The sequence below is a fragment of the Gossypium arboreum genome, chromosome 12 (genome assembly GCF_025698485.1).
Source record: "Gossypium arboreum isolate Shixiya-1 chromosome 12, ASM2569848v2, whole genome shotgun sequence".
NCBI lineage: Eukaryota > Viridiplantae > Streptophyta > Magnoliopsida > Malvales > Malvaceae > Gossypium > Gossypium arboreum.
In genome coordinates this window covers 34,721,066-34,743,991 of record NC_069081.1, presented here as the reverse complement: position 1 = coordinate 34,743,991, position 22,926 = coordinate 34,721,066, and the positions used below count along the sequence as shown (strand labels likewise).

Genomic DNA, 22,926 nt, shown 5'->3' with positions numbered 1-22,926 from the left:
AAGAAGCAATGTCCTCATTGCGAAAACAAAGTAATGAATGAAAACTGAACATCGAGTAGGGTTGTAAGAAAGAGAGATGAGTCATGAAGACTGCTTAAGTACCAATTCTTTCTCAACAATCCATAATAGACATTTTCATTTACTTTATCACATCACTTTTTTCTATTGAACTTATTTGATTCATGCTTTCAATATCTTATTTATTATACGGAAGCAAAATACTAACTAAGGAATACAAATAAATGCCTAAAAATAAATACTAAGGATAAGCAATCTCCCTTTTTTTTTATTTGTGTCATCCTTTTTTTTCTTGTCCTTTCTTTGTCACACTCGGTCCCACAATCTACTATTGCCATGTCTCGAAGATATGATCTGCAAATCAAGAACAAAAGTGTTTGAGATATTTTTAATAGTATTTCATATGGAACCATATCTAACTTTTCTATATCTTTAGTAAGCTTGTTGCTGGTTATGCATGAATTTCCACATATCCAGCATAATTGAAAATTCAGAATTCTTCATAGTATTTGAGAAAGTAGGAATAGTCATCTCAGGATTAAAACTCAGCTCCACTGATTTAGCAACATTTGGTTCCACCTTCAGTTCAGGGTTGTTTGGTTCCTCTTCAATTTTTGCTTCTTCTGTCTCATCAACTGAGTCAGCTTTTAGTTCATATTTAGTTGATGACCTTTCTGATTCTGGTTTGTTTGGCTCATTTGGTTCAGTTTTCTTCAACAGTTCAACATTCTCCACTAACCCCTCAAGGTCATGCCTTGTTATGCAACCTTGAACGTAACGATCATTTAGGTTTGTCTTCGACCGTACATGGGCCCTCAAGCAAGATGAAGTAATCAATGATGGAAAGTAGGCACTTCCTGCCTTTTTTCAAGCACAATCCTGGATCTCTTTGAGAATAATTCTCCCAACATTGACAAACATTTCTGTTATAATCGCATATAACAAAAGCATTCGTTCCATCGAGATGGTGGAACTATGTGAGATATCGAATAAAATAGAACCATACCTTAGCCAATGGATTTAAATATTCTCTTCAACAAGAATGACTAACATACATTCTTATAACCTATTGGGATCCTAGATTTGTAACCTCATAAAGAACATGTTGAAGAAAATCCCAATTGATATTTTTCATCTTGGTAGAGTACTTCTCTTCTTCAATATTGGGTAAGTTAAACAAATTACTAATGGATATAGAAGTAAGGGGTACCTTCTTCTTATGAACAAGAACTTCATTAGCATCTGGCATGGTCAAGTTGGCAAAGAACTCTCGCACTAAATCTTTACTAGGCATTGAACATGCATCACAGAATTGCTCCCAATTTAACGCATTAATTGTCTTATTGAATTGACAATGGCATAACCATCTTGTGATTACTCTTCAAATTGAAACCATTTTCCAGTATCATGTGGTAACTCTTGAAGATTGAATCAAATATTTTCCTTGCTTCCTTGTCTTGAATCACAATTGGATTTTTGGCAGAAGTCTTGGAAGATCTAGTTCATTTGCGAAACATTGTATTTTTCCTAAAAAATAGGCAAATATTTGGCAAAAAGACGGGAAAAGAAATAAAAAATATGTGTGGTGGAGGTTTACGATAGTGATCGAATTGTGGTAGCGACAATGTTGCAAGAGCGTAAAGATTGTGACAGCATTGCTCTGACAAAGCCTAGTTGATATTCAGCCATAGGGGGCTGTGGTGAAATTTCATAAATTTCCATTTTTATAAGCTAAAGACTAAATTGCAAAGAAATTAAAAGTATAAGGGCAAAATGATAAATTTTCTAAAATATGATTTTGGGTTAAATTGAATAAAATATATATTGACTTGAGTTTAATTTATCCGTATAGATCAAGATAGACCTCGTATGGCTTTATATCAAGGCAAAGATAAAGTCTCGAATTAGCCACCTCCGTATCTATATTTACTCATCGAGGTAAGTTCGTGTAATTAAATCAAGTCTATATGTTTTTAATTGAATTATACATGTGTTGTGAAATGTCATACATATATACCGATAACATATCCAACAACGTACAACGATTCTCGATTCCTCTTTGAACCTTAGGAATTCGTAGGATTCAAATGGCATGTCATTAGGGTTTACATGATTCAGGTGCTGGTCCTGAACGTCCTACCGATGGCTGAGGTCCAGCATGTGTTGCGAATACTCCACAGCTCATGTGAGCAACATCGTGTAGCTACGTTCCGACCCATAACTCATGTGAGCAGGCCTATTTTCACAACTTGTGTGAGCATATCGGTTTACAGCTCGTGTGATCATACCGATTCACAGCTTGTGTGAGCATACATGTACAGGATTTGACAGATTATAGTTATATGATTTAGCACACCATGTATGAGCTATCCCAGGTATCCAATGATATTTTAAATGGTTGAACGGGCAATATTTTGATACGAAATGGTAAGAGTTTGATACGGACCATTACAAGGATATATATATGAATTACATGGAAATGTTGTTACATGGTATAGGGAAAAATTGAATTGAATGATACATGTATATGAAACATATTTTATATGTTGTTCTCATCCATATTTGTTTAGTTTATGTATAGATTCACATGGCTAACTTGCTTGATGTACATGCTTAGGCATTGGCCAAATTAAGGTTGAAATTTGCTATGTTAGCTTACCTTTTATGTAATGAAACTGTAAGTTATGTTTTATGTTATACGAACTTACTAAGTTTTAATGCTTACTCTGTGTCATTTTCCGTGTTTTATAGTGTATCGAAAGCTCGTTCGGGTTGGAGGCTTGTCAAAGCTATATCACACTATCCATCGGCTCTTTTGGTACTTTCGGTTGTTTTGATTTTGGTTATAATAGCATGTATAGGTACTTTCGCTAATGTTGGCCTAAATGTTTTCCTGTTGGAATGACCATTTGGTTTGGCTTGAGTTTGGTATTTTGGTGTTCAAATGAATTTTGTTTTGGCATGTAAATATTAGCCTTAATATGGATGATGTTTGGCTTGATATGCTTGAATTATGGAAGATGAAATTATGGTTTGAATATGTATATTATATGGCTTGTAACTTGTTGGAAATATGGTGAATTGGTAACTTATTTTGTATGATTTATTTAGTCATTTGATACTAGTGATAGAATGGCATTTTGGTACCAAATAGTTTGTGTTTTGGTAAGTAAATTTTATGGTATGTATTGATAAAAATATTGTTGGAAGTTAATTGATTATTTTGGCTAAATTGAGTACATGGATTTAAATGTTTTAATGTTATCAATTGAGGTGCCTTTGGGCATGTTGGTTATATGTGATTATACCATATGTGTATAGCTTGATTATGCATGATTTTGGTGCCTTGTTATGGCTTGTATATATGTGCATTTTTTGTTGTAGGTACATACCTAGATGGGTGAGAAAAATATCTAGTAAAATGACCAATTTTCGTCCACACGGGTATGTGTCTCAGCCGTGTGTGACACACGGCCAAGTGACACGGCCGTGTGACCTAAGTTAGTGAGTTACACAGGCACGAACACAAGCTAGGACACGGCTGTGTGTCCCTACATCAAATGCCCGTACGACCTAAAAGACAGGCGTATCTGTGACAGCCCTATTTTGACCCTAGTAGGGAAGTGGTTTCGGGACCACAAAATCGAGACACAAAAAAATAATTAAATGTCATATTCCATGTTTATTGTGTGTGCACATGCATATATGAAGGTTTTATGCTTTAATTTTGACAATTGAATATGAAATTGTAAATAGGACTTATGTGTGAAAAATGTGAAAGATGATGGGTAATTTTTAAAAGTGGTTTATAATAAAGGTACTAAAAGGAATGGTTTTGCATGTCAAATTGTCCATTTTATTGTTGGTGGCCGGCCATGTTGCTAGTTAATAAATAATATATATTTTCTATTATCAATATGTTAATTAAATGGCTTTTATTTATTGAATAATAATAAAAGAATAAAGAGAACATGGGTGATAAAAACAAAGTGTTCATCTTTGTTTCTTGAAGAACCGAATGTGAAAGAAGTTTAGGGGAGGAACATCATTCGGTCATCCTAGTCTTAATTAAGGTAAGAAGTTTTGGTTAATTCTTGAAATTTTAGTTAAATTCTAGTAAATTACTAAGTTCCTTATTAGACCCATGTTAAATTTTTGATATTTGGTGAATGAATATGGTTTTCGGTCATGGTAAATAATAAAGAATGTGGTTGTTGTTCTTGTTAACTTGGATGAATTTTGGTGGATAGGTGTTTGAATCAAACAAATGATCATGTGTGTACACTAGATGCTAAGTGAGAAGAATCGGTCATTATATTAGAGGCCATTGCCGAATATGAACTTAGTTATTGTGAGTGATGAGTGTGTTTTGAGTTGATGAAAAAAAAATGCTTAAAAATGTGTTATAAGCAAATTATATGCTAAGCTAAGGTTGTTAAATTATCAATTTTTCTTCCTTGCGAATATGTGTTTATAAAGATGAGTGGTGTTGAACGCTTTAAAAATTTAGATGATTATTAATCTAGGTATAAGCTAGGTAATATTAATTGATTGTGACTTAATTGTTTTATAGCAAGTGCCGATTATGGAAATTTCAAAATTACATCTTAGATCTTAATGTATATTTTTTTATTCCATTAAGTTGAATTGGAAAGTTGTTACATGCAAAGAAGATGATTAGGACTTATATAGACAATCGGCATTAGCTAAGGAGTGAGAATGTTGATTGGTAATGTATATGTAAATGAGTAGTGTTATACACATATGATCTATTTGGTAATAATCGCATTGGCTACACTAGTGTATAAGAAAACGAAGTAAACTATGTGAGTTTTGCTTATGTATGCGAAACTAGTATAAGATGAATGATCGGTTACTAGGGTTATAAAATCATTTTGAGTTGAGTTATAAGTGACTATCGTGGCTTGATGAGTTCTTACCATTTTCAGTTACAAATAAGTATGAAGTTTGAACCATGGCATAATTATAAATATTAATACATATTGAAATTGTTATGTGATTGCCGTATGTGAATTATGAGTAAACAATATGGGTTAAGATATTAAACAAATCTATTTGTATTTATTAAGCTAAAGAGCAAGGAGGATCAAAGTCGGATAGGGGAAAAGAGAAGGCAATAGAGTAGCCAATCTACTACCGTTTCAATATACCGAGGTAAGTTTTTAAGTAGGCTCTTCTAGTATACATAATTAAAGATGCCTATAAGAATATGGTAAATGAATCGAAATTTTTGGTTGGCACTTGAATAAAATTGTTCATTAATTAATGTGGGTATGCGATTCATAGTGAGGATCATTTGGAGTTAAGTCAGAATGTGTTATGAACATGTGAATTTGAGTATAACTTTGGAGTTGAAATGTGAATGATGATATGTATATTGATAGAATCTATCTGGACTAAAGGTCCGCAGGCTATGAGCTGGAAAAAAAATATAACCGGGTTAAGTCTCGAAGGCATTCGTGCGGGTTATTATAACCGGGTTAAGTCCCGAAGGCATTCGTGTGGGTTATTATAACCGGGTTAATTCTCAAGGCATTTGTGCTGGTTGTTACATCCGAGCCAAATTCAAGGTATTTATGTTTGGAAAGGTGCGACTGTCGTAATAATTCGATTAATGTGCTCATAATCCCTAATATGACCATGTATGGATCGTATATACATTGGAAAAAAATTGGTACAAAGGTCGCCAGATTACAAAATCGAATAATGCTCTTCCGCCATTTCTTAGGATTATATGAAGTCTATAGCTCACTTGAGCTACATGAAATTGAATCAAATGAAATTTAGTTAAGTTTGACTTCGAATGTATAAACCTATTGATAAAAGTGTAAATTAAAATGAATACGTGATCTTGTGCATAGGCATTTATTTATCCTTATGAATGCTATTTCTTTTGTGTTTTGTTTCAAATGAGTTCCTTACTTATAAACTTACTAAGCATCAAACGCTTACTCGTTGCTTAAATTCTCTCAGATTATAGATTTTGTTCGTCACCATCGGACTCGGAGGTGTCAAAGTCAAGTCATCCACACTATCTAAGCCACTTTTTGGTACTCTTCAGTTGAACTTGATAATGGCATGTATAGGGCTGACCCTTGTTGTTAATTAAGTATCCTTTGGTAATGTATATTCGTATAGCCTTGCGAAAATGGCTTGTATATTTTGAGTATAACATTATGATCATTTTGTATATATGGTCTTATGATATGGTTATTAAGTAGTGTGGAAATGCTTGGTAATGATTAGCCATTGGAATGGCCAATCATGGTCCTATTGGTGCTACGTATGTCATGGCTAATCGTGATTATACTTAGAAATAATGTATGTCAAATTACTAGTTGATTCATGGAAAACTATGAAATAGGTAAAATTTACCTTAAAATAGATGCTGACAGCAGCAGTGATGTGAATTTGAAAAATCACTAAAAATAGTAGAAATGGAATTAAATAATGAATAAATTATGTAATGGAATCTTGATGAGTCTATTTTCATATGAAAGAAACGAAACGACCATATGAGCCGTATTTTATGAGATGTTTAAGTTTTCGTGAAAAAGGGCCAGAGCGATTTCTGGATCCCCTATTCTGAATTTGGAAATTCACCATAAATTAACCAGAGATAATTAGAAGTCATTCTTTATATGTACAGATTCCTTTTTGAGTCTAGTTTCATTAGAAACAAATGGCATAAGTATTGAATCCCTGTACAGGGAGATATATAAGTCGTAATGCATGAAGCTCAGAGTAGTCAAACCCTGAAACAGGGGAGACTTTAACTAATAAACTGTACTAATTGGCCCGACCAAAAATTCTAGAAAAAAATTAGTAAATATATGTATGAGTCTAGTTTCAGGAAAAATTTATGGAATTGTATTTCGAGTTTTGGAACTCGAGATATGATTTTTAGAGTGACTATGATGCAGTTAGCCAGCTCGTCTGGAAATTTTAAAAATGAATTGTATGAGCTGTTTAAGTAAAGAGTTAAGTCCGTTAGCACCTCGTGTTCGACTCCGGCAATGGTATCAGGTACGGGGTGTTACAGTATCTCTTGCTCGTGCGAGTTACATGGCTGTGTGACCCTTACAGTGTTGAAAATTTTCACTATTTTCTATATAATTCTTTAAGTTTTCAATTTAGTCCCGACATGTTTCTAATGCGTATTTAGGGCTTCAGGGGCTCTTATGAGGGATGATATGTATGAATTGGATTGATTTTAATATGAATATTGATATGGTTTAAAATGTTTAGAATTTATGTTCATTTGATTTGAAAACTCTAGTAATGCTCTGTAATCGTGTTACAGCGATAGATACATATTAGGGGTGTTACAGTTCAAATACCATTCAAACATACATAAACATGCCATTTAAACATTCTTTGTAACATCCTGATTTTTGGGTTTTTCATAATTTCCGAGAATTAGGTTAAGTTTTCAAAATTTGTTATTTGGTAGTGAAAAGTCATAGTTGGAATATGTAGATGGGCTTATGGAAGGCCCATGTGATGATCAAAACCGGAAGAATTTTTGAACTTTGGACTTAGGGAGTTAAGGGCTTTGGATAGGTGGCTTTATTAAGTTGTGGGTAAAATGTAACACAAAGGAGCCCTGGCAAAGTGGCTAAGTGATGCCACTAGGGAGCTAAAAAGGTGGCGTGTAAGTGGCTGGGGAGAGCCAAGGTTCGATTCTCTATGATGGCAAATGTGATGTTATTTTTATGCCTTGAGCATACAGAAGTTTGAAGCAAAATGGAACTCTGTTGGAGAGAGTTTGAATCAGTCAAATGCATGGATTAAGGAGTGATAAGGGGAGAGATTTTAGGGATTTGAAAGAGGGATTAGAGTTGGCCGAATAGGGGGGATTAGGGAGGAGAAATCGGCTAGGGGGAATTTGAGGGTAGTATTTTTGGCATTAGGCTATAGTTGTGCCGATTTTCCTCTGTTTGAACACCGTAGAACCATTCTTTTCTTGTTATTTTCTTCTGTAACCAAAATTACCACCCTTCCCATTCATCTTTCTCTCTTTTCTTTTTCAAAACCAGTACATTATTCCCTTTCGCTTCATCTACTACTCCCTTTCTTATCTTCACTTTTGCCGAAAAGCCACAAAAGCCGAAACCTGTGAAGCTTGGTTGTGCCGATTCCATTGTTGACTAGCAACCTTCTTTTCTCTTCACTTTTTGGTGGCCAATTCCTTCTTCTGTCGAACTCTAAGTGGTACAAAGGAAGACTGTGGTAAGTATTCGTACTCTAAATCGATTCAGTAGTAACTGTTGACAAAAGCCCAAACCCCCTTATAGTTTAGGGAGGTTTCCAATTTGAGATATAGGTCTTATTGGGCTTTTTCATTTTATTCTTATGGTTTTTATAGCGGAGTAGATAACTTTGGAGGAGCAGCAAGGCATGGGGTATCGATTTGGATAACTCGGTGAAGGTAAGTGATCTATGTCCATTAGGGGGTTCTTTGGTCGAATATGGTAAGGTGGATCTTGGGTTTGATAAGCATGATTTGTACACAAAGTATGGTGATGGTTAATTGTAGGTTGGCGTGGGAGACTTTGCTAGTGAACGTCACAAAACAGGTGTGTAATGAACCCACTTTTGTAGCTTAACTCGATATATGCCGAAAAGCCGAAATGCCGAAATTCTGGCATTTCGAGGACTTGTGAGCATGCGAAAGCTCATAGGTTGGTTAGATACACTAAGTTTGATGATCGGGATCGTTGGAACAGGTAAGGGCACGATTTATTGCATCACAGTAAGTTGGGCCTCGAGGGGCTAAAATCAGGCCCAATGGGCTTCCGGGCCCATTTGGTTAAATTTGGTAAAAAATGCAATCCTGTTAAATTGCACTTTAAGACAGTTAATACTGTTATGGAGTATAGGCTAAATGGGCCTAGAGGACTAGATTGGCTATGTAAGGCCCATTAAGGGTTTTGGCCCAATGACTCAGTTTTGCTAGAATGTGCTAGAAGCGCTGTTTAAACACTTGAAATTGTTGATAGTTAATAATGAGCATGGAAAACCCTAATAAATGATAAAATAATGAGGTAACCCCTATAATGTGAAAATTATCATTTTGCCCTTGGTAAAAATGACCAATATACCCCTAGGGATATGTTATAATTAAGATACATGTGATACTGTTTTATACATGATATACCATGATATGCACATGATATGCCATGATATATTCATATATGCATGGGTTGGGTTTTATATGAATGGAAGAAGTGCAAAAGGGCTTTGCCCCAGTTTACCGAAAAGGGTTTTGCCCCAATTTATCAAAAAGGGCTTCGCCCTAGTTATTAAAAGAGGCTAGGCCTCCAGTTATATGATAAAGCAGCTATGCTGCCAGTGGAGAGTTTGGTTGGGTGGGTTGAGTTATTCCCCACATGGAGAGCTTGGTTGGTACGGGTGGAGAGTAGCGGATAGTGGGTTGAGTAGTCTCCCCAAATGGGCTTGCACATGTTCATTGATATTGCATATGTTATTGAAATGGGCCTATGGGCCATATCGTTTATAGTAAAGGCTTCGGCCTAGTGATATGAATTATGAAAAGGCTTCGGCCCAGTAATCGTTTAACGAAAGGCTTTGGCCCAGTATATGTTGAGACTGATTATGGGCTTAGGCCCAGTATGCTGATATTGTTTTAGGCTTTGAAAGAGGCTTGTTCCACACTGAGTTTCCAATCTCACCCCCTTCCTTAACCTTGCAGGTGAGCCTTGATGTGGGGACTTGGAGCTGGAGGGGATTTAGAGTGGCCACGGTGAACACTTTTGGACTTTAAAATAAGTAAGTGATTTTCGTTAGTTCATCTTAATTACTATTTATTTTTGGGTTGTAATAAGGTCATTTTAACTTCATTTTTTTCTGGGATTATTTTATTTTCAATAACTCTAAATTTTTTGGATAATAATTCAAATGGGCTAGACCTAGGGCGCGTTTTCAAAATGATACTCGTTTTCAAAAAACATAACAACACGATTAATCGGTTTATCAAAGATATCTACCCAAATGAATTTCAACTCGGTTAACAAAGTGTGGCAATGGTTGTGGGCATGTCTAAGATTGAATCCAATCGAAGAGCTTGGTACTTAAGCAGCCTTCATGGCTCACCTCCTCTGTTTTTGGATACCTACCTGGTGCACAGCTTCCATTCACTTGGTTAAGCCTTAACAAAAGACGGTTTATTAAAACACTAAAGCGAAACGTGGGTTCTTAACTTCAATGTGGCACGTTAGATTCGGCCATAACGTTTGGGCCGGGTTTGGGGTGTTACATTTAGTGGTATCAGAGCCCGATTGGAACAACTCAGCTGTGGGTTTCTAAACGGGTTTTAAATCAAGAATTTCAAAACAAAGGTATTTTTTCAATTTTTAGGAAATTTCTATTTTCGTGACCAAATACATGTTTTTTTTGTTTTAAATGGTTTGGAAGAAAAAGGTGGCACACTGAATCCCCGGCACCAAGTCTGTAAGTATACTTTCTTTTACATTATGTGATATTGGTATAATGCTGTGGATAAAAACTGCGACCCTGCTAAGATACTTTAGATAGGGTAGAACTGTAAAACGGTAGAAATGAGACTGCAGCTAGATTACGACGTTGCGAAAACAATCCTTAAACTGCTATATTTCCATAAGACATCTCGTAATAAACAATTGAAATATTAAACTAATGTCATAAAATTCGTAATTAGATAATTCGATATGAGTACAAGAGGAACTCGTGGACGAGGCTGCGGACGTGGTCGCGGAAGGGTGCAAGCTGAATCTTCATCCTCAGGGCATAGGCCAGCTGAGGAGGCATTTGTGCCACAAAGCATCGAGACCGGGTCATATGATCGGGTCATGGGGATGATGCTTTGTCCCAAGCAATGTTAAGGGTTTTAGAAAGGGTTGCTGGAGCTAACACTGGGACAATAAATAGGGGATCCATTTCTGAGCGACTCTGGGCTAATAGAGCAGAGGTTTTTAAGGGCGTATCTAGAGTAGCCCCAACTGTGGTTGAATATTGGCTACAGGCAATAGAGTGAATTATGGACGACCTAGATTGCTCTGTGGAGAAAAAATTGAAAGGGGCTGTGTTATTGCTGCGAGATGAGGCATATCGATGGTGGATCATTGTAAGGGAGAGTGCCCCGATCGAATGAGTAACCTGGGAGCTATTCAAGACTGCTTTTAAAGGGAGGTATGTTGGAGCTAGTTATGTGGATGCTCGTCGAAAGGAATTTTTGAATTTCGTACAAGGAAATAAGACTGTTGCGGAGTACGAGGCAGAATTTTTGAGGCTGAGTCGATATGCTAGCGAGATACTTGTGACCGAATATGAGTGCAGTGTTCGATTTGAGGATGGCATCCGTGATAAACTTAGGGTACTGATAGCTCCACAGAGGGAGCGTGATTTTGCTGCATTGGTAGAAAAGGCTAAGATAGCCGAGGAAGTAAAACGGACTGAACGGTAGAATCGTGAGAAGGATTGACCCAGATTTAGGAGGGATCCTGGACCCCCAGGTGTTGCAAATAGGAATGCTAAAAGAGCTAGAATGGAGGAACCAGTCCGAACAGTTCCAGTGAATACCTTTAGACCGCAGGCTTGCAGAGAGTGTGGTAGAGTACATATGGGGGAGTGCTGGAAACAAACTGGAGCATGTTTTCGATGTGGGTCAAAGGAACATAAGTTCAGAGAGTGTCCTCGGAGAGCAGCCCAGGATCTAGCTGCGGAGCAAAGAGGTGTCCAACCACAGCGAGGAGGACCACCACCATAGGGAGGCCGTGGCCAACGTAGAGGTGGCAATGGTAATGGACGTGGACGTGGGGCACCTGGCAGGGGTGCTGGAAATGCTGAAGTTCGACAGCCGGCATTGGTTTATGCTACACGGCGTCTTGAGGAGGGTGACGCTCCTGATGTTATAACCGGTACGTTCTTCATTCATAGCACGCCTTACACTGCTTTGATTGATGTGGGTTCCACTCACTCGTATGTTGCTTGTGATGTATTTGAGGTATTGGGTGTGCTTCCTGAGGAGACTGTGAGTGGGATATCGGTGATAAGCCCTTTAGGACACTCGGTTAAGGTAGATAAACTCTTTAGGGCGGTGCCTTTGGAGACACAAGATAAAATATTTGATGGAGCTGCCATTTGGGGATTTTGATCTTATTTTGGGAATAAACTGGCTAACTAAGCATAGGGCGACGTTGGATTGTGCTGCTAAGAGAATGGTGCTAAGAACTGCTAAGAATGAGGAGATAATGGTCATAGGGGAGCGAAGGAACTATTTGTCCAATGTTGTCTCAGCCTTAAGGGCTGAGAAGTGGATTCGAAAAGGTTGTGAGGCGTTCTTAGCATTTGTGAGTCACACTAAACCTGAGGGGATAACTGTGGGGTCGGTTAGGACCATCAAAGAATTTCAAGATGTATTTCCGGGGAAACTTCCTGGATTACCTCCGAATAGAGAAGTCGAGTTCGGAATCGACTTGTTACCTAGAACAACTCCACTGTCCATTGCGCCTTATAGGATGGCACCAAAGGAGTTGGTGGAACTAAAAGATCAGATTCAGGAACTGTTGGATAGAGGGTTTATACGGCCAAGTATTTCTCCGTGGGGCACACCAGTGTTGTTCATAAAGAAGAAAGATGGGACCATGTGGATGTGTATTGATTATCGGCAGTTGAACAAGCTGAGGATCAAGAACAAGTATCCTTTGCCCAGAATCGACGATCTGTTCGACCAACTGAAAGGAGCTTCGGTATTTACTAAGATTGACCTTCGGTCAGGATATCATCAGTTGAGAGTCAAAGAAGTGGATATTCATAAGACGACATTCAGAACTCGATATGGTCATTACGAGTTTCTGGTTATGCCCTTTGGTTTGACTAATGCACCGGCAGCATTAATGGATTTAATGAATCAGGTGTTTCAGCCATACTTGGATCAGTTTGTAGTTGTTTTTATCGATGATATCTTAGTGTACTCGGAAATGGAAGAGAAGCATGATGAACATCTTCGTATTGTGCTGCAAGTGTTAAAGGAAAAGCAACTGTATGCAAAGTTCAGCAAGTGCGAGTTTTGGTTGAAGGAAGTAACTTTCTTGGGGCATGTTGTGTTTGCTGAGGGGATCAAGGTAGACCCTCGAAAGATTGCGACAATTCTGGAGTGGAAGCCATTGAGGTCAGTAACAGAAATTCGAAGTTTTCTGGGTTTGGGAGGCTCTTATAGAAGATTTGTGGAAGGATTTTTTGTGTTGGCAGCACCGTTAACTAAACTTCTAAGGAAGGGAGCACCATTTGTTTGGACAAATAGGCAGCAAGAGGCTTTTGAGATGTTAAAGATGGTTCTGACAGAAACGCCAGTGTTGATTCAGCCAGAGTCTAGTAAGGATTTCACTATGTACAGTGACACGTCACATGTAGGTTTGGGCTGCGTGTTGATGCAAGAGGGTAAAGTGGTCGCTTATGCGTCACGATAGCTTAAGCCTCATGAGGTGAACTATCCTACTCATGACTTAGAGTTGGCAGCAGTGATTTTTGTGATTAAGATATGGAGGCACTACTTGTATGGGGAGAGATGCATTATCTATACGGATCACAAGAGTCTTAAGTACTTGCTGACTCAAAAGGAGCTGAATCTTAGACAGCGAAGGTGGATAGAGTTGTTAAAGGACTATGACTATTCGATTGAGTACCATCCAGGTAAGGCAAATGTCGTGGCTGATGCGTTAAGTCGAAGGACTGTGGCAGAATTGAAGGCAATGTTTGCTCGTTTAAGCTTGTATGATGATGGAAGCTTATTGGCAGAGTTACAAGTGAAACCCACTTGGGTGGAGCAGATTAAGAAGCAGCAGTTGGTGGATGAGTCGTTGGTTTCTCGGTTATAGCAAGTTGAGAAGGGGGAGAATCCAGACTTTAGAGTAAATAATGATGGGGTTCTTTATTTTCGAGGAAGAATTTGTATGCCGAAGAACTCTGACTTGAGATTGATGATTTTAAGAAAGGCCCATAGTAGACCTTGTGCTATGCATCCAGGGGGAGTAAGTTGTATCGAGACTTGCGAGAGCTATATTGGTGGCCTGGGCTTAAGTGAGAAGTGACCAAATTTGTGGGGAAATGTTTGACGTGTCAGCAAGTAAAAGCTGAGCATCAACTACCTTCAAGATTGTTACAGCCAGTAAAGATCCCACTTTGGAAGTGGGAAAGGGTAACTATGGATTTTCTAAGTGGTTTGCCATTGACACCTTCCAAGAAGGACTCAGTTTGGGTGATTGTGGATAGGTTGACGAAATCTGCCCATTTCATACCTGTTCAACTAATTACTCACTTCAGAAGTTGGCCAAGTTGTATGTGGCAGAGATAGTGCGGTTGCATGGGGTGCCAGTATCGATAATTTCTGATCGAGACCCAAGGTTTACATCTCGGTTTTGGCAGAAGTTGCATGAGGCGTTGGGAACACGATTGGATTTTAGCACGGCTTTTCACCCTCAGTCCGATGGGCAATCAGAAAAGGTCATTCAGATTCTATAAGATATGTTGAGGGGTTGTGTTATCGACTTTAGGGGCAGTTGGGAGGATTACTTGCCATTGGCGAAGTTCGAGTCTAACAATAGTTACCAAGCAAGTATTCAGATGGCTCCTTATGAGGCACTGTATGGGCGAAGGTGTCGTTCGCCTACTTGTTGGGCAGAGTTGGGGGAAAGGCAAGTACTTGGCCCAGAGTTGGTAGCAGATACTGAAGACAAGGTTAAGGTGATCAGGAATCGGTTAAAGGAGGCAGCTAATCAACAAAAGTATTATACCGGTCTGAGGTATAAGGATATTGAATATGTTGTAGGGGACATGGTCTTTTTGAAAGTTTCACCTTGGAAAAAGATATTGAGGTTTGGTAAGAAGGGCAAGTTGAGTCCACGGTTCATTGGGCCTTATTGAGTCCTTAAACAGATAAGGCCGGTGGCTTATCAGCTAGAGTTACCTCAGGAACCGAATCGTATTCACGATGTTTTTCATGTGTCCATGTTAAGGCGATACCGTTCTGACCCAACTCATATCGTGCCAGTTGCAGAAATCGAAGTACAGCCGGATTCGACCTTCGAAGAAGAACCTGTGCAAATACTTGATCATGACATCAAGGTATTGAGAAGGAAGTCAATCCCATTGGTGAAGGTACTTTGGAGAAACCATGACAAAGAAGAGGCTACTTGGGAGTCTGAGGACGCAATGCATCAACAATATCCTCAAATGTTTGAATCAGGTAAAATTTCGAGGCCGAAATTTCTTTAAGGAGGGTAGAATTGTAACATCCTGATTTTTGGGTTTTTCATAATTTCCGAGAATTAGGTTAAGTTTTTAAAATTTGGTATTTGGTAGTGAAAATTCATAGTTGAAATATGTAGATGGGCTTATGGAAGGCCCATGTGATGATCAAAACCCGGAAGAATTTTTGAACTTTGGACTTAGGGAGTTAGGGGCTTTGGATAGGTGGCTTTATTAAGTTGTGGGTAAAATGTAACACAAAGGAGCCCTGGCAAAGTGGCTAAGTGATGCCACTAGGGAGCTAAAAAGGTGGCGTGTAAGTGGCTGGGGAGAGCCAAGGTTCGATTCTCTATGATGGCAAATGTGATGTTATTTTTATGCCTTGACCATGCAGAAGTTTGAAGCAGAATGGAACTCTGTTGGAGAGAGTTTGAATCAGTCAAATGCATGGATTAAGGAGTGATAAGGGGAAAGATTTTAGGGATTTGAAAGAGGGATTAGAGTTGGTCGAAAAGGGGGATTAGGGAGGAGAAATCGGCTAGGGGGAATTTGAGGGTAGTATTTTTGGCATTAGGCTATAGTTGTACCGATTTTCCTGTGTTTGAACACCGTAGAACCATTCTTTTCTTTTTATTTTCTTCTGTAACCGAAACTGCCACCCTTCCCATTCATCTTTCTCTTTTTCTTTTTCAAAACCAGTCCATTATTCCCTTTCGCTTCATCTACTACTCCCTTTCTTATCTTCACTTTTGCCGAAAAGCCACAAAAGCCGAGACCTGTGAAGCTTGATTGTGTCGATTCCATTGTTGACCAGCAACCTTCTTTTCTCTTCACTTTTTGGTGGCCAATTCCTTCTTCTTTCGAACTCTAAGTGGTACAAAGGAAGTGTAACATCCTGATTTTCGGGTTTTTCGCGATTCTTGATATTTTAAGTAAATTTCTAAAATTTGGTAGGTGATGATGGAATTCATAATTTGGGTGTGTAAATGGGCTTATGGAAGGCCCATGAGTTGGCCAAAACCCGGTGGAATTTTTAAATTTTGGACTTAGGAGTTAGGGGTTCTGGCTAGGTGCCCTTATATTAAGTTGTGGGTAAAGTGTATCACAAAAAGATCCTCTAGCAAAGTGGCTAAGGACGCCACTAGGAAGCTTTAAAGGTGGCGTAAGTGTTGGGGAAGACACAGGATCGATTCCTGTGTTGGCAAATAGGAGTATTTATTTTTGGGCGGAAGGGTAAGTGTTGGAACCCGAGTGGATTCGTAAGAGGAGAGAGTTGGATCAAGTCAAATGCATAAATTAAGGAGGGATAAGGGAGAGATTTTAGGGATGTGATATGGAGATAGAGTTGGCGAATAAGGGAGTTTGGAGAGGGATTTTCAGAGGGGTATTAGGTTAGTAATTTTGGCATTAGGGTCTTAGTTGTGCCGATTTTGTTCCTTGGTGTGTAGTTTTTCTCTTTTCTTTTCCAATTAATCTACCTCCCTTCTACTCAATTTTCTTCCTTTTTCTTTCTTTCAAAATCAACCCACTATTTCCTTTCATTCACCATTGTTTTCCCTTATCTCTATTTTTGCCGAAGTGCCGCAAAAAGTCGAATCGATGAAGATAGGGGGTGCCGATTCTTTGTGACCAGCAACCTTTTCTTCCTTCTCAATAGTTGGCGTTCGATTCCCTTACCTTTTAGGCATCCGGATTCAAGAGGAGAAAGACTGTGGTAAGTGTTCAAACTCTAAACAATTCCTAGTGTAGCTTTGGTCAAAAGTCAAACTCCAAGTTTAGGGAGATGGCGAATATGGGCATAGACTCTATGGGGTCTTCTTTTAATATTTTTGGTTTATTTATTGAAGGAGCAGCAAGGTGTAGTGTCGATTTGGAGTAGCTTGGATCACGGAGTAGCTAGGCCTAGTCATCAATCGCGACAAAGGTAAGGTGCCTAAGGCCATTATGGATGGTGGCGAATGTGTAAGTGTTAATATTGGAAAGTTCTTGATTTGGTTCAATTATTGCGAGCTGATCTATTTAACAATTGATTATAGGAGAAATCGCATAGGAGATCTCGTCAAGGAATATCGTAAATCGTGTGTAACGAACCCTTTCACAACCTTAAAGCGATAAAATGTCGAAAAGTCAAATGTCAAATTCGGCATTTCGAGGACTTGTGAGCAAGCTTAACGCTCACTAGTTAGTTAGAATCGATGAGACGGTGAACGAGAACGATGGAAACGGTAAGAATGTGATTTTTGGCGTTCTTGGTAAGTTGGGCCTCGAGGGCCAAAGTGGGGCCCATTGGGCTTTCGGCCCATTTGGGTAAAATTGGTAGAAAACGAAATCTGTTAAATTGCATGATAAGACCGTTAAAACCGTTATGGAATATAGGCTAAGTGGGCCTAGACGACGAAATTGGCTAAGTAGGGCCCATTAGGGTTTTAGGCCCAATAACTCGATTTCACTAAAATGGGCCGTAATCACGGTTTGCACCCATGGATTGTTAGTAATCGTTAATGAACATGGAAACCCTAATTTTGGTAAAATTACGAGATTACCCTTATAATATGAAAATGACCGCTTTGCCCTAGGTAAAATGACCATTATACCCCTAGGGTTTATGTATGATTTTAATACATGGGATTTTGATAAATATGGTATGTATGATATACACATGAAATGTATGATATGCACATGATATGTATGATATGCACATGAGGTAATCATAAATGCATTGGGTTGGGTTTTATATGGATTGAGGAAGTGAAAAGGGCTTATGCCCGCTTATCAAAAGGGCTTATGCCCCAGCTTATCAAAAGGGCTTATGCCCCAGCTTATAAAAGGGCTTATGCCCCGCTTATTGAAAGGGCTTTTGCCCGCTTATTAAAAGAGGCTAGGCCTCCATTATATGATAAAGCAACTATGCCGCCAAAGGAGAGTTTGGCGGGGTGGGTCGAGTTAATCCCACATGGTGTGTTGGTTGGTACGGTGGAGAGTAGCGGATGGTGGGTTGAGTAGTCTCCCCAAATGGGTTGCATTCTTTCATTGAAATTATATGTGACATTGAAATGGGCCTAAGGGCCATACCGTTTCTGAAAGGCTTGACCCGAGAATATGAAATATGAAAAGGCTTCGCCCAAGAATATGAAATATGAAAAGGCTTCGCCCAAGATATGAAATATGAATATGAAAAGGGCTACTGACCAAAGATATGTTTGAGATTGATTTGGGCTTAGACCCAACAGCCGTTATTGTTTTGGGCTCGAAAGTGGCTTGTTGCACACCGAGTTTCCAAACTCACCCCTTTCCTTAACCTTGCAGATGAGCCTTGATGTGGGGACTTGGGAGAGGATTCAGAGTGGCCACTGTGATCATCTTTGGGCTTTTAAATAAGTGTTGGTTTTCATTTAATTTTCTTTAATTATTATTTATTTTGGGTTGTAATAAGGCCAATTTTAACTTTCCTTTTATTTCTTTTCTAATTATTTTAATTTTAATAACTTTAAAAATTGGTTAATAATTATTCAAATGGGCTAGACTTAGGACGTGTTTTCAAAATGATACTTGTTTTCAAAATATCTCAACACCACGATTAATCGATTTATCAAAGACGTCCACTTAAACAAATTTAAACTCGATATAACAAAGTGTGGCTATGGTTGTGGGCATGTCTAGGATTGGATCCAATTAAAGAGCTTGGTACTTAAGCGACCTTCATGGCTCACCTCCTCTGTCTCGGATACCTACCGGTGCCCACTTCCATACACTTTGTTAACTCAATAAAATGTATGGTTTTAGAACACTAAAACGGAACGTGGGTTTTCAACTCCAATGTGGCACGTCAGATTCGGCCATAACGTCTGGGCTGGGTTTGGGGTGTTACAGGAAGATTGTGGTAAGTAGTCGCACTCTAAATCGATTCAGTAGTAACTGTTGATAAAAGTCGAAACCCCCTTATAGTTTAGGGAGGTTTTCGATTTGAGATATAGGCCTTATTGGGCTTTTTCATTTGATTCTTATGGTTTGTATAGCGGAGTAGATAACTTTGGAGGAGCAGCAAGGCATGGGGTATCGATTTGGATAATGATCGAGCATTGGACTCGGTGAAGGTAAGTGATCTATGGCCATTAGCGGGTTCTTTGGCCGAATATGGTAAGGTGGATTTTGGGTTTGATAAGCATGATTTGTACACTAAGTATGGTGATGGTTAATTGTAGGTTGGCGTGGGAGACTTTGCTAGTGAACATCACAAAACAGGTCTGTAACGAACCCTCTTTCGTAGCTTAACTCGATATATGCTGAAAAGCCGAAATGCCGAAATTCTGGCATTTTGAAGACTTGTGAGCATGCGAAAGCTCATAGGTTGGTTAGATACACTAAGTTTGATGATCGGGATCGTTGGAACAGGTAAGGGCACGATTTTCTGCATCACGATAAGTTGGGCCTCGAGGGGCTGAAATTGGGCCCAATGGGCTTCCGGGCCCATTTGGTTAAATTTGGTAGAAAATGGAATCCTATTAAATTGCGCGTTAGGACAGTTAATACTGTTATGGAGTATAGGCTAAATGGGCCTAGAGGACTAGATTGGCTATGTAAGGCCCATTAAGGGTTTTGGCCCAATGACTCGGTTTTGCTAGAATGGGCTAGAAGCGCTGTTTAAACACTCTCCTCTAGGATAATCTTGTGTATACAAAAGAGAGGGCTTATAACTCAAATGAGTTATAGTCCAACCAATTGCCTTTTTGAATTTCATTAAAACAGCAATAAATTACTCTTATTGGTGTTAATTCCACTGAAACAATCATAGGCAAAGTAGAATAGTTACCCAAATAAACGTATTTCAAATGGAAAGGAAGTACCTTAAGTTCGAGTTTGGGTGGTTCCTTGACTAACAACTTTGGTTGCACAAACTCCAGGACTTCCAATTCTAGCGGTTCAAACTATGTTGGTTCAACATAGCTCGTTAGATTGGCTTCCATCAAAGCCATATTTTCATTACCTTCTTCAGCTTCCAATGGTTCAAACCCTAAGGTGCTCTCCAATTGGTCTTCAAAATTGTTCTCCCATTCCATAGAAACTAAATGTTCTAACTCTTCCATCATTGAACATTCCTCTGTCGAATCAGGAAACTTCATCATTTTAAAAACATTAAATGTTACCTAATCGTCTTGAACTCTCATGGTGAGTTTGCTTTTCGATATGTCTATCAACTTTCTTCCTGTAGCTAAAAAAGGTCTCCCCAAGATAATCGAAATTAACAGGAAAAATAAACTTATCTACTCTTACCAAAACATCCTCGATCTCTCTTTCGAGGTATGCTAAAGATCAATTTGCCAACTAAAGTGTCACAGTAGTGGTCTTACTTCACCCATTCCCAACAACTTGAAAATAAATTTGGGCATAAAGTTGATGCTCACTCCTAAGTTGCACAAAGTTTTACCATAGTAAGACTCTCCAATATTATAGGGTATGGCAAAACTTCCAAGGTCTATCAGATTTAAAAGTAGCTTCTTCTGTAAGAACGCACTGCACTCTTTTGTTAAAGTGACAGTCTCATACTCACTGAGTCTTTTCTTCTTTGATAAAATGTCTTCATGAACTTCACGTAATTGGGCATTTGCTCTAAAGCCTCTACCAACGGGATGTTGATGTGCAGTTGCTTTAGAACATCCAAAAACTTCTTTAATTGCGCCTCCTATTTCTACTTATTTGGTTGGAACTTTTAATGATATGAAGGTGTTGGAACTTTGGGTTGAATCAAAAAACTTTTCAGATGAGATAAATATGCATCTAAAGAAGATGTTAGCTTTTCAGATTTTACTGGGTTAGATTTTTACCTCATCAGACTTTGTAAGTTTTGGCTCTACTGGTGTAGGAATTTCAACTGTTGGTAGACTTTCCTCCTTCTCAAGGGGTTCTTCTTCAATCACAATTGTCTTGGGCTCCGAAGTCTTACCACTTCGTAAAGCTACTACCTTGCAATGTTCATTACCTAAATTTTATGGATTTTTTGTATCACTCAGCAAGATTCCTCATGGCCAATTACAAAACTCTATATCTAATTGACCCATTTGGTTCTCCAAATTCTTTAGTGCTGCTGCTTGGCTTTGGATTAAGGCATCATTCTTCTCCATGTACGCCTTTAACAAGTTCTCCAAACTGTTAGATAACTCAATTTAAGGTGGTTTTGGAGCTTCTTGATTGAACCTTCATGATTAGTTAGGTTTATGTTGCATATAAGTGTTGTTCGGTTCATTTCCTTGGTTGCTCCAAGAAAAGATTGGATGGTTGCACCATGACGGATTGTAGAAGTTGGACTATGGTTATTATCTACTTCTATTTTGGTGTTGATTCCCTGTGTAATAAATTGACTTAGGATTTGATGGATAATTATCGAAATAATGGCCATCCCATAATATACACTGGAAACAACATCAAACTAACTTGGTGACTGGGCTACAAAATTATTAGAACCACTAGCGGTAAACTATTTCAACATTGAAAAATAAAAGATAATTTAGCTGAGAGTGATGTTAGTGTGTCCACTTCATACACTTCGACTACTTGTCTTCCAGAAGTTGCTCGATTTGTTGGTCATTGATAGTTTTTTCTAGTGATCCTCTCAATGATCTCATAAGCCTCATTATAAGACTTCGACAAGAGAGCTCCATTCATAGAAGCATCTACCATCAATCTTGTGTGTGCGTTGAAACCATTATAAAATGTCTCCAACTGGATGCAATATGGAATCCCATGATGAGGACACTTATAAAGTAATTCCTTAAATCTTTCCTATGCCTCGTACAAGGATTCATCATCCAATTGTGAAAAAATGGTTATCTCATTTCGCAACTTAGCATTTTTTCTTGGTGGAAAATACATAACCAAAAATCTTTCTGCTAATTCTTTTCATGTAGATATTGAACTTGTGGGCAATAAACTAAGTCATGCCTGTGCTCGATCTCGCAACGAGTATAGAAACAACTTTAACATCAATGCATCTTCAGTCACACCAACTATCTTAAAAGAATTACTTATCTTCATGAATAATCAAAGGTGAAGGTGTGGATATTATGTGGGAATTCCACTAATCTGGCCCACCGTTTAGAGCATTTGAAGCATCATTAGTTTCAATTCAAATTTGTGTGCCTCAATTTTCAGTCTCCTGATTCCCAGATTTAACTCGTTGAAAAGGGGCACAGTGTACCGTCTTATGGCACGATCCCTATCATCAATAATAAGGATTGGATTGTACACATGATTGGATCCATTACCTTGTCCATCATTCTTATTTCCAAGGTCCATCTCGACTTGTTTTTGAGCTTATCTTTCGCGTCTTCTTTGTCTAAATTCCACTCGATTTTAGGGTCTACAGGTAATAAATCGATTATTCGATCTATGCTCATAAATACCTGAAAAATAAATCACAAAAAATAAATAATAAATAATAAATCAGCAAATTTAAGAGTTAGATAAAAATAAAAACCAAACTGTAAAGAATAATTTCATAAAAATAATTAAAGCAATAGTCCCTGACAACGGCGGCAAAAACTTATAACGCTTAGGTTTATAAAATTGTACATTGTCATTATCAAGTAAAAGAGTTATCATCTCCATAGGGACTTTGTATGTTAATCAAGTAATTGTAAAATTACA

General features: G+C 38.3%; 1 non-coding gene across 1 annotated transcript; it reads left to right on the top strand.

Moving 5' to 3' along the window:
* The first annotated feature begins 22,018 nt into the window (after positions 1-22,018).
* LOC128286231 (small nucleolar RNA R71) lies at positions 22,019-22,125 on the top strand. The gene has a single exon (XR_008276775.1). It is a non-coding gene; the product is annotated as a small nucleolar RNA R71 (small nucleolar RNA).
* Positions 22,126-22,926: the final 801 nt, after the last annotated feature.